This window comes from Peromyscus eremicus, chromosome 2, assembly GCF_949786415.1.
Source record: "Peromyscus eremicus chromosome 2, PerEre_H2_v1, whole genome shotgun sequence".
In the NCBI taxonomy this organism is placed as follows: domain Eukaryota; kingdom Metazoa; phylum Chordata; class Mammalia; order Rodentia; family Cricetidae; genus Peromyscus; species Peromyscus eremicus.
This window is the reverse complement of record NC_081417.1, coordinates 15,647,360-15,659,240: the sequence shown is the minus strand read 5'-3', so window position 1 is coordinate 15,659,240 and position 11,881 is coordinate 15,647,360. Positions and strand designations below refer to the sequence as shown.

Sequence of the window (11,881 nt, the reverse complement as noted above, 5' to 3'; positions counted from 1 at the left end):
TACTATGTGCAGCTTTGGGGATTTTTGAGTTTATCAAATTTACATCATTTCCAAACTTGGTGATTTAACAATTTCCAGCCCTAACTCCTTTGATAAATAATTAGTCATAAACATAGTGAGCACAAATACAGATACACTTGGGAGAAAGGCTTAAAAGTCAAGGACCTTGCAGACAGACAGATATCTGAGCAAGCCTCCTCAGTTTGTGTTTGAAAGGACAGATAACAAAGAAAAGCTAATCTGCACTGCATCTCAGAATCTTTTCCTTACAAATAATTCTATCAGGCATGGACATAGGAAAAAAGTTAACAAAATTTAGTTAATAACAGGATATGTGTGCATACATATGCTTGTGTAATCCATATTGGTGTGTTGGGGGTGAGAAATGTTCATTAAAATAACTGAGGGTCAGGCACATAACAAACAAAAATAAAACATAAAATGCATGCTTACTGTTCTTGGTTTTATGTTTGGTGTTCAATACTCAATATACAGGTGAAAATGAGTATTTTAGCATGAAGTTAGGACCCAGCAGGCTGCCTGTATTCAGTGTTGTGCTGGAACTACCTAGTGCTGGCTTGCAAGAGCCGATTTTGTGAATCTTTTGTTGGCTCAGTGTTCAGTGGCTTAATATATGGCCCCACTGAGAACAGTTACCCCCATAGAAATTGGCGAATGTTACAAATCACTGCTTTTCTTTTCCAGGAGAGTTTTCTGGTAAGCATTTATCAGAATATCACTGCATATATGTGTGTTTGTACAGATGTACATATACATACAATGTTTGTGTATATAACATATGCACATATATAAACACAGAGTATATATAAAGGAAAAGAAAATTAAGCAAATACAAGCTAGTCATTTATTTTGTTCCCTTATATAGACATTGGGTAGTCTTTCTCTTTAGTAGGGGAAATGATAATGGCAGAAAATGATAGATGATAAATAGACTGATGATAGGTAAGTAGATAACAGAGCATGTTTGAAATTTTATAAGTAAATACAAAACTTAAAAATCACAACAAATAAAAAATGTTTCTATGAAGGAAAATAAATGAATAAAATTGGAATAAAACTGCATAGTGGATCACTAACACTATGCTAATTAGCTTTCTGTTACTGTAACAAATGCCTGAAACAATCAGCTTATAGAGGAAAAGATTAATTTTGGCTCACAGTTCTGAAGTTTCACTCCATGACGGATTGGCACCGTTGCTATGGGCCTGTGGTGGCACATCACAGAAGGTAAGAGAAAGAGGGAAGAAAGAACCCGAGTCACACTGTCCCCTTCAAGGTCGTGTTCTCCTACCAGTGACCTACGGAGCTCCACCTCCTAAAGGTCCCCCGATCTTCCTACTAAGACCAAGCTGGGAGTGAACATATGGACCTTCTGGAGACATTTAAGTTCTAGACAATAGCAAATGATGATTAACTCCGGTGTTGCTAAATGTTGCCAAAAAGAAGTAAAATTCTGAAGTGCTTCTACAAACTGCTAAAAGTGAGAAAAGGGACTTATTCTCAACAAATCCAGCTGTTCAGTTCACTGGGAAGAAGACAGATGTGCAGAAATATAAGTGACTTGTTATAATTATAAAGTGACGAAAGCGGTGACATCAGAACTAGTCTTGGGTCTCCCAACTCATGTTCTTAATGGGTGCGTCATGCTACTGTACCCCCTTCCATGGCACCTTAACAGTCCGAGATTACCAAAGCAAAGGCTTCCATTTTTCCAGCAAATAATCCTATTATCACAACAAAGAATCATTTGCTTTAAGGCCTTTTAAGTGGGCACACTATATCTCAGATGTTTCTTTAAGGCACCCCCAGTTGTCTTGGAGTCCTTCCAAGTGGTAACTAGAGTTACCACCATCCACTGGAAAACTTGGAACACAAAATTTGAGATTTTAGTCTGATTTAAGAATTTCCTTTGACAAAATTTCTCTTATAGCCAATCACATTAGCAGTTTATTTCATTATTTAATATAACCATAAAGGCATGGTTTCATCATCTCAGAGTCCTAAGCTAAACAACTTTTATTACTTACTTAAAATTTTTATTAGAGCCGGGCGGTGGTGGCGCACGCCTTTAGTCCCAGTACTCGGGAGGCCATGGCAGGCAGATCTCTGTGAGTTCGAGGCCAGCCTGGGCTACCAAGTGAGTTCCAGGAAAGGCGCAAAGCTACACAGAGAAACCCTGTCTCGAAAAACAAAAACAAAAAAAAAAAAATTACTAGATTACAAAGTAACAGGCTCCCTGTGGCATTTTCTTTCTTCATTATGACATGCTCATAACTGTATACAACACATTTTAATCATATCTGCCCCCATCACCCACTGCTGTAAATTGTCTTCCTCTTCCCAACGAAAATCCCTTCTACTTCCACATCTTCTTTATAAACCGTTGAGTTTCATTGTCTGCAGGGGCATGAGTGACAGATTGTTTACAGGAACATGGACACCTTCACAGTAGCCAACACTCTGAAGAAAACGTCACTTCTGCCCCCCTCCCCCAGCAACCATTAATTGCATATAAATCCTCAGGAAAAGGTGAAGCCTCACACTCCCAAACCCTTTTATGGAGCCATTAACCTCCTACCAAAACAAGAGAAAGACATAACAATCAGCATTTGGCTCCAGATGTCCTTGATGTCAGCTAGAGTAACATCATTTAACTTCTGCGATCAAAAGGTAGAGGACTGCTATGTGGTGCCCAGTCAGTGAAGGCATACTAGATTCCACTCCTCTCTGCTGGCTTAGAGCTCTGCTCATTAATTAAGTAGAATGGTTTCATGATTTACTTTTTTTCATGTGCTTACGTACACTCTTACTCTCTTTTGCTGAGATTACGTAGTCAATTTGTGTTGACGGCACCCGTATACATTAGTATCATCTCATTTCCACAAGTGAAGAAATTGAACCTTACAGCAGTTGAGAAGCCAGACCCATCTCTAAGTTACTGTAATTGAACATTTTGAAAGCACAGCCCAGGGAGTGGTAAGTCTTGTGTCTGAGGCTAGGACAGCAGGTTTCTGCATCTCCTGCCCATTATCACGCAATGACTCCATCACATTCCAAATGCTGCAGTCATTCTCCATTTCCCCCTTTTACCTTCTCATGCCATAAATATTTCAAATGCATCCATTTCTTTAAATTTAAGCAACTATCATCTCTCAGGGATATTGATAAGAATATGATAATGGTAAGTGTGTGCACATGTATGTGCAATCTCTTTACCACATATACCTTCCAGTTTGTTTCATTTAACAGGGTCTTATACTATATAACTCAGGTTAACCTTGAACTTGTGATCATTCTGCCTCCATCTCCCACATGCTGGAATTATAGGCATGTGCCACTCTGCCCAGTGTCCCCCTCATCCTACTTTTATTAATTTATTATGTTTAATTCTCCCATTTACTCCTGAGGTAAGTACTTTGTGTCTCTCATTTGACAACAAATAGAGATATTCTTAGAGAGATGAGAAAACAAAGAACATCCGATTGATTTTCCTACTTTTTCTTCCTCCACTTCACTTTCTACAACATAGCTACGGTTTGCACTCAACACTCCCCCTCCCCGCTCCCCCTTCCTCTGTTCCTCTCTCCCTCCTCGCCCTCCTTCCTCTGTCCCTCTCTCCCTCCCTGCTCCCCCTTCCTCTGTCCCTCTCTCCCTCCCCGCTCCCCTTCCTCTGTCCCTCTCTCCCTCCCTCCATTTGTGAGCCTAAACCTGTGCCTGTCTCCTGGCCTCTATGGTCCCTCTTTTTGAGATACTATCACATGTTTTCTAAAGCATGCCTGAGATGCACACCCCTCAGGGGAGTTCCGTTTCAATTTTTAGAGCTTTGTTATAAGGTTGAAAAGCTCTGGATGACGTTAACTACTGGGTCAATCCTATGTGGACATATGTGTGTCTCTCTCTCCCCCTTTAACCCTAAGTGAGATATATCCATGCAACAACTGAATGACCCAAAATGTCTTCCAAAGAAAGACATGGAATTCCTTTTCAAATTACCCAATTAAACAGAATACTCTGGAAGTATTCAAGGGCCCAGGATTCCTGCTACCTCCTGATTCAGAGAAGCCCCCACCATTGGCCAAAGGAACCAAAACAGATGATACAAGTAGGCATTGAATCAGAAGACCTCTGGGCCGGGATGTTCAGAGTAGACAGGAGTCAATACCGATACCCTTCAGCTCACTTCTCACAAACTGTTCTCCAGCATGCCTGTTCCCTGTTTTTTCCCTCTATTCCTCTCTCCCTCCCTCCCACCTGCTTGTCTCTCATGGAGTTAACTGTTTCCCATTCTGGTGTGAATAGAAAAGACCCTTTGGAGTATCAGTGCAAGCTGTCTTCAGAGTGCAGAATGCAGAATGCAGCCCTCCATTCTCCTCCCCTGAGGATCCCATTCACTGCAAACTCCAGCGCTTCCTCTCATTTACCTTTCTGACTTGGGCCTAGTCCATCACGTCTTCCATGGAGAAAGCAGCCATGTCCTCAGGTGTGCCCAGCTACCCAGTGTTTTCCTACATTATCACATAGCAGGTTTATTCCTTGGATAAAATCTCAGTTTCAGAAGACATACAAGCCTGTATCTAACTTTCCCAAAGGACATGAGGTTCAACTTATGTGGTACTACCTCCCCAACATTCTCACTTGAATCTCAATGCTACCTCATCATTCATTAGTGCCCTTTATCCAGGTTTTCATGCTGTTGATTTCTTTCTAGAATGTCCTTTTTCACAGCCCCATGGAGGTCCAGGTTAAATAGCATCTCTGCCTTATTGCACTCATCCATTTTTGCATTCATCCCGATGCCTCAGGCATTGCCCTAGAGCCTGCAGCAAATGAGTCCTCTGCAGAACTGGCATGCAGATCTCGCAGTCCTCTGCCAGAGACCAAGCAACAATCATGCAAAGAAAGGCTAAGCTGAAACTGTGACCAAACCTGAAAAGGAAAACAAGCTCGTGCAGCAGATGAAACCCCGTGTGCCGCGGTCCTGTACTGGGAAGTAAGAAGCAGGGGAGTGACCTCTGTGTTCAGAAGTAACGAGACAAACGCACAGCAGAGGAGAGGAAGAACTGCCCTCCGGGGCTGTGAGTGATGCTCACAGAAGGCAGATCCCCAAAGCCTTGATGGCGGGCGGTAAGACAGTCTTACTTATTTCGTGAGAGCAGTGGGCAAGCACGAGAAAGTTTACAGTAGAAGGTGACTAGGTCAGCTTTCCCAAGGAACAGTGGGAGAGGTCGTGATGTAAAAGAGCTTAGATAGGAGCAAGACGAATCTAGGGCAGTCACAAAGCACATGTGCCAGTATCCACCTTGTCCCCACAGCCTGCTCTCTCCTGCTTCTGCCGCCATTCTGAAAGAGCATGTGTGAGGGACAGAAACCAACTCAGATGAAAACACCTTTGATAATGTACAGTAGAGAGGCCTCTTCACTTTTTACTTCTGGCCAGACTCTGGCCTTGAGAGACGTTACTACAGCATTCTTCTGTGATGTTTGGGAAGAGAAAGAACAAAAGAGACCAGAACATCCCTGAGATTCAGAAGGCAGTGACTATTCTTAGAAATAGATCCAGCCTCACCGTACGTGAAGGAAAGAGGATATGGATAACTGTGAGTAGTGTGTGCACACAGATGTCACAAGTGGTCCCAACTGTCATTACCACCACAAGCCAGGTGTGGAGGACTCTATGTACCCCATGAGTTTAGAGCAAGGCCAGGCCAGTAGGAATCCTGAGAGCGTACCTGGAAAGACATCTCCAAAGAAGAATGATAACATGGAGTATGGAAACAGGTGGTTGCTTCACTGCGATTCCTCTGGCCATGGACCAGGGCAAAGAGTCTAGCGTAGACAAAATTCTAAACGGTGTTATTAAATAAGAAACACAGAGCCAAATACAGAGGTAAAAGCCCAGAGATCAGAGCAAGAGCCACGACTCTTTTTAGCTTACCACTCACTGCCGTCCTTCCCCTGAGAGAGAGACCTTCTTCCTGTGTGTCTTGAGTTTCATTGCTTTCCTGTTCTGCTTTCTCATTGGCTCTAAGCCCAGCCACATGACTTCCTCGTCACTGCCTGTCTGTACAGACCTCCTGGTCTCTATGGTTGGTACTGGAATTAAAGACTCAAGGGTCACCACGCTTGGCTGTGTCCTTGACCACACCGAGACTCTGCCTGCCATGTGATCAGATTAAGGGCATGGGCTACCACCACCTGACTTCTATTCCTGGCTCTCTGCTAATGACCTCTGATCTCCGGACAAACTTTATTTATTAACATACAAATAAAATCACATTTCGGTATAATTAAAATATCACCACAGTCTAGGGCTGACTACTTTGCACTGCACAGCTAATTGGCGTTCATGCCTAGGAGGGGCTAATTCTCTTTCTCAGTAATCATTAGTTGTCTTAGAAATCATATGCACACAAATAACAAAACTGGGCTCAGCAGGTTGTATTTATGTATTTGTGTGTGTGTGACAATAATACAAGTGTATTGAAAAAATAAAACAGAACAGTCAACAAGGACATCAGCAGAAAACCCAGTGATTTCACTCCACCCTCAAAATCCTGAGAGTAACATCTTCCGTCACAGTAATTACAGTGTTAGATCAGAATAAAAAAGGGGGAAGAAACCTCGGGTAGGAAAAATAACAACACAGTCAATGCTGAACTCACTAAACATTGAACCCATTTTATATATTACTTTTCAAGATAGCATCTTGCTGTATTTGCCTGGCTGGTAGCTCATGCTTTGAACTCACATCAATTCTCCTGCCTCATCCTCCTAAATAGCAGATTTATAGATATGAGCTGCAATTTTTGGCTTCCATTGTATATAACTTGACCAAAAATCAGGGCACTGAACTGGTTAATTTGAAAATAAGCTGAAAATTCAGGCATAATTTAAAGTCAATGTTGAAGTAAAGCTAATTTTGGAACCAAAGATGCGTGACCACACAGGTGATCCAGTTCCAGGTATGTGTGTCACCCACAGCTTAGCCAACCTTCCTGACACAATTTGTCACCTGGCTAGTTTGGAAGTAAGCATGTGAGATGGGACTTGTGATTTTAAAAGCAAAACAGAGGACAGTTGAGATAGACCATTGGATAAAGAGTAGAAGCATTATTAAAGGACGAACTTTGGCTGAAGCAGATAATCTGGACTGAGAAGCTTGGTAAAGAGTGGTCTTTCCTCAGGAGACAGCTACTTAATGGTGTGACTTAACTTTGTTTTTCAAATGACCCCTCAAGACCCACTTTAATCTTTTCAAATTATTTCCATGTCTCCTAGGCTAGCCTTGAACTCTATGTAGCCAAAGACGGAAATGAGCTTCCGCTCGTCAGGCGCACACTCCAGAATACTGGGATTACAGGTGGGCACCACTACGCCCATTTTAATTCTTGCAAAAAGCACTGATTGAGAGAATGCTGGTAATGTAATTCTATTGTAAGCAAAGCAGACACTTGTTTTCAAATCTGTTGGTGCAGACCAGAATTCCTTCCTTTCTGCCTTGCAGATGATAGTATGTAGCTTGAAGAGATTGAAACCATTCCTTTTAAAGCTCACAAAAGAAAGATGAAACTCCCTCCCTATCTCCTCTGGACATAAGGAGAAAGAAACCAACACCAAAGTCTCTTTTTCTAAAGTATATGAATATACTACTTTTACTAATTGATTTTAATGAAAAAGAAAACCAAGCAATTACCCTCTCCCATGACTTAGCTTCCTCCAGTGTAGCTTTGATCCACTGACCATGATCCGGACTCACACTTTAGCAGCCATATAGGGTGGGGAGGGGTTTGGCCTTGAGAAACAAGGGAGGGAGCTTTTTAAGGGGTCAGAATCTAACATTCACTCAGGCAAGCGTCGTCTGCAAGCCCAGATGTGGTTTCTCAGCAGTGACTCCCACGGCGGTGCAAAAGCAAGAAACAGTAAAGAGGCTCCAGGTGGGACAGGTGCACAGAGACCAGCGAATCCGATACCAAGTGAAATTGTCACGCGGATGTTCTGTACTGAAAGCTAACACGCTGCCTGAAAGGGCCCACATGGTCGGTCCCTCGGGCGAGACATGCCCCCGGGTTGTTATTGTTTATCTAGAGCCCCAGGTGGACAGTGAGCTCTGTAATAGGTAGCATGTGCCAAAACAAAGAGCGCAGCCCTTGCCCGGAAGTTTGCCTTCTAAAGACACATTTGGGTACTATTATGCTCCACGAGTCGACAAAGCCGAAAATAAACACAGCACAGACACCAAGGAACACAGCTTTGCTGAGTGTGTCAGAGCTTTCAGAAATGGGAGGTTTAGAACAGTTGTGGCTTCTAGGTGTTGTTGTTGTTGTTGTATTAGAATATGCCGTTCATAAGATAAGAAACCTTGACAGCTTAGAGCAATGAGCTAAACATCCTGAGATGACTTTAATATTTGCAGTGTAAGGCTCTATACTTGGGGGAAAAAAATCAAAAGATGATTTAGGAGCCAATTATATGAGTATCATCAACGCAGCCTTATGCTTGAACTCCCCAAACAATAGGTTGATCTCAGGATGGTGCAGATAAAGAGGTTGCAGCCAGGGTTGGGGTTATAACCCCAAAGTCCTGCCCCCAATGACCCACTTCTGCCAGTGAAGCCCCATTCCCTAGAGATTCCACAGTGTGTTGTTACCTTTGTGTCATTGTGACCAAAATATCTGACAAAACGACTTGAGGGGGAGCTTAAGGCTCACTAGCTTTGGAAGTCCGAGTCCATCACTGGTGGTGAAGAGCAGCTCCGGTTGCCATGGCAGCATGAACATGCTGCAGTAGAAGCTACTCACATCACAATGGACCAATACACAGAAAAAGAGGCAGAAACCAGGGGTTGGGCTGTGACAATCACAGCCCTGATCCTCTGGTGTCTTACTTACAAGGCAGGTCCCAGCTCCTAAAGATTCCACCGCTTCCAAACAGTGAGACTGGTTGGAGAACAAAACACGACCTCTGTAGGGTCTCTTAGAACCTAGTCCTAACAGAGACCTGGGAAGGGGGATGTGATTTGGTTCAGGAAGGCCTCAGAACAGGTTCTAACCTCAATCAAGACGACACATACAGTTAACTAAGGGAACAGCCCACTTGCTCTGCTCACTGCCCGAGTGTAGGCAGTGTTTCCCTGGACCTGAGCCTGCAGGAAGGTTGCTTGTGGCAAGAACTGTCACAGAGAATATGTTCCAACAACCTCCGATTGCCCAAATTCAGCTGGTCAGTGTGTAAAGATCCTGCCTCCCTTAGCCAGCAGGTGTGTGTCTAATTAGGGGAGGAGGGTGGCATGCTCTCCTCTCAGGTCCTAAATCATACCATTCCTTCCAAGATGCGGAGGCTGCTGATTGGTGACCTCAGTAAGAACACTGTAAGCAGAGGGAAGGCTTCTGGTTAGTTTCAAAGGACACAGGTTGAGGGTCCCATTGCTATGAAAAGTCCTTGTATTGACTACGGCAGACTGGGAGTGATGCTCTCTGATTGGCAGCTACTACTTCCCCAGTGACTGCGCTTGGGCTGCCTGTGAAGACCCCAGCATCATTACCTATTCATGCATTCTACGTGCCATCTCGCCCCTCTCTTGTTTCTGAGTGACTTTTCACTTGGCCTTTTCTGTAGATCAGCTTCTCGGAATAAACCATCTGGAAAAACGAAGAGTGAGGCACTGTTTTAAATTAAAAAGGGAAAAAGGGAAAGAAAGAGACTTTTCATCACCTCGAATTAGACCCAATTTTCCCACTCTGTCACCACCCCGTCACAAGAGCTGGCACGGTCTTCAGAAGCTGTCCATGTTCCTTCTAACCATGACAGAAGGAGGAGATGAGAGAAAGAGAGAGGAAAGGAGGGGAAGGAGAGAAAGGGGGACGGAGAGGGGCAGGGGGAAGGGGGAGAAGAAAGGAGAGGGCAGGGGAAAGAGAGCTAGAGTGAGTGACAGCAAGAGCAGGAGACAGACAGAGAGTGAGAGAGAGGAGGAAAAGCCATCCAATACGTTAGGTAGAGTTGGCTAGATTGATGTCATTGCTCATTAAGAAAACAGGCAATCTGCATCTTGTTCTCATTGGAGAAAATAAATCTGCACAGAGACCAGCCAAATAATGTGTAGCAAATGATCGATGTTATCTGAGGGAGAGGATGATTGATCCTTTATTTCTTACAGCCTCTCATGCATAATGCATAAGATCCAGGATGTCCCCGGCTTGCCTCGGGATCCAGCAATGATGTACCACATTACCATGCAGAACACTCACTCTGAATTTCTAGTGACAATCTTCATGTCCCTGAGCAAGTGAGAGCCAGGAATGCTTCAGAATCCCAGAGTTCCTGAGAGCAGGATGATGGTTTCTTGAATTCCTTCCAGGCCTTTCACAAGCACATCCCTGACTCATGGGAACTCTCAAGAGGCTTCAGAACCCAGCAGCTCCCCTAATACAAGACCAAATTGGTAATGCTACCTTCTCACAGAATATCAGTTAAAAGATTAGAAAAATGGGGACCCTAAAGGAACTGAAACTGGGAGAGATAGCCAGCAATGATAAAGAACCGCATCTGTATTTCATTACAATATCTGAGTTTCAGAGATCCAAGGAAATCCCAGGTGATTCTGGAGAATGCTGGCTTCTCAAAGGTTAAATGCTGGAGTCATTTTGTTGTTACTTCTCCATAGTCATTAAATGAAGATAGTGGGGGGGGGGTTGGGGCAGTGAGGAGGAGGAGGATAATGGCAATAACAACTAACATAGTTCAGTGAATGTTAGTAGGGTGTGAATTAAGAACCGCATGCATTATCTCATGTAATATAAAACTGTAACATAATGCTCCTGGGCTGCAGTTAGAGATCAAAGGAAGGAACCAGAGGTCAAAGGAGAAGTGTTCATCTTCAACAGCTACTGGTAGGATATTATAAAAGCAAAGCTTGAAAACTAAGGACAAACCTCATGAGTTTAGCCCTCCCCGATATGGGGCCAGTCACCGTACTACACTCTTTATATAAATCGTAGTGATGATTATTGATGAGAACCAAATGATGGGATTAGTAGTGTCGCTCTGTGCTGGTGATTATGCCTCAGTTTGAAATGCCCACTCTCTGCTGCTCAGACTGTGTATGGCTGGACTCTCCAGACCACATTTCCACTTTGCCTGTAGCTCTAGGTTGGGCTCTGACAACTGGAACACCAGAGAAAGACTGCAAGCTGGAGGAGGAGGAGGAGGAGGAGGAGGAGGAGGAGGAGGAGGAGGAGGAGGAGGAAGGGGAAGAATTTGGCCTCTTTCCTATCTATTCTGCATCTTCATGGTACTGTTTCTTAGCCATGGAAGCCATAGTTCCTTCCAGCTTACCATTCAGTTTGCATAATGATTCAGGGCTAGTTTTTCTAATAAGGAGTCAGCCCCATTGTGCTCTCCCTCAGAGATACCAGCACACCCTTTGCAGAAGGCTGCACCTCAGCTCCACAGAGCCTTCACTCCATTCTTCTTCATTTGAATCACTGCGATTGTTTCTTTTATTTCCCTGGCTGAGGGAGGGGCTGGTAACTGCTCCCTGATGTATCTTCATGATATCGTGTTATCTGTTTGATTTTTATGATTTCCCTCTTATCTAATTTGGATAAATTTTATATAAATTAACATTTCCTAATGCTAAATTCTCTCTGTTTATATAACTTGTATGGCTGCTGTTTTCTGGCTGGAACTCAAGGGGCTCAGCCCCCCACTAGGCAATGGAGGTGTGCTGTTCACACTCATTTCTGAGCCAATAGGAGGAGTTGAAGTTGAACTCCACCTGAGGTCTGTCTAGTTAGCACACTCCTTAGGATATTTCCCCAAGCCAGGCAACAGGCTAAACAAGACCTACATAGGAAACATGAAA

The 11,881-nt window shown here is 43.7% G+C and overlaps 1 long non-coding RNA gene across 1 annotated transcript; it reads left to right on the top strand.

Annotated features, from left to right (window-relative positions):
- Positions 1-8,752: 8,752 nt before the first annotated feature.
- Positions 8,753-9,672, top strand: LOC131903349 (uncharacterized). The gene is made up of 2 exons (XR_009377505.1): positions 8,753-9,277; positions 9,350-9,672. It is a non-coding gene; the product is annotated as an uncharacterized LOC131903349 (long non-coding RNA).
- The last annotated feature ends 2,209 nt before the right edge of the window (positions 9,673-11,881 follow it).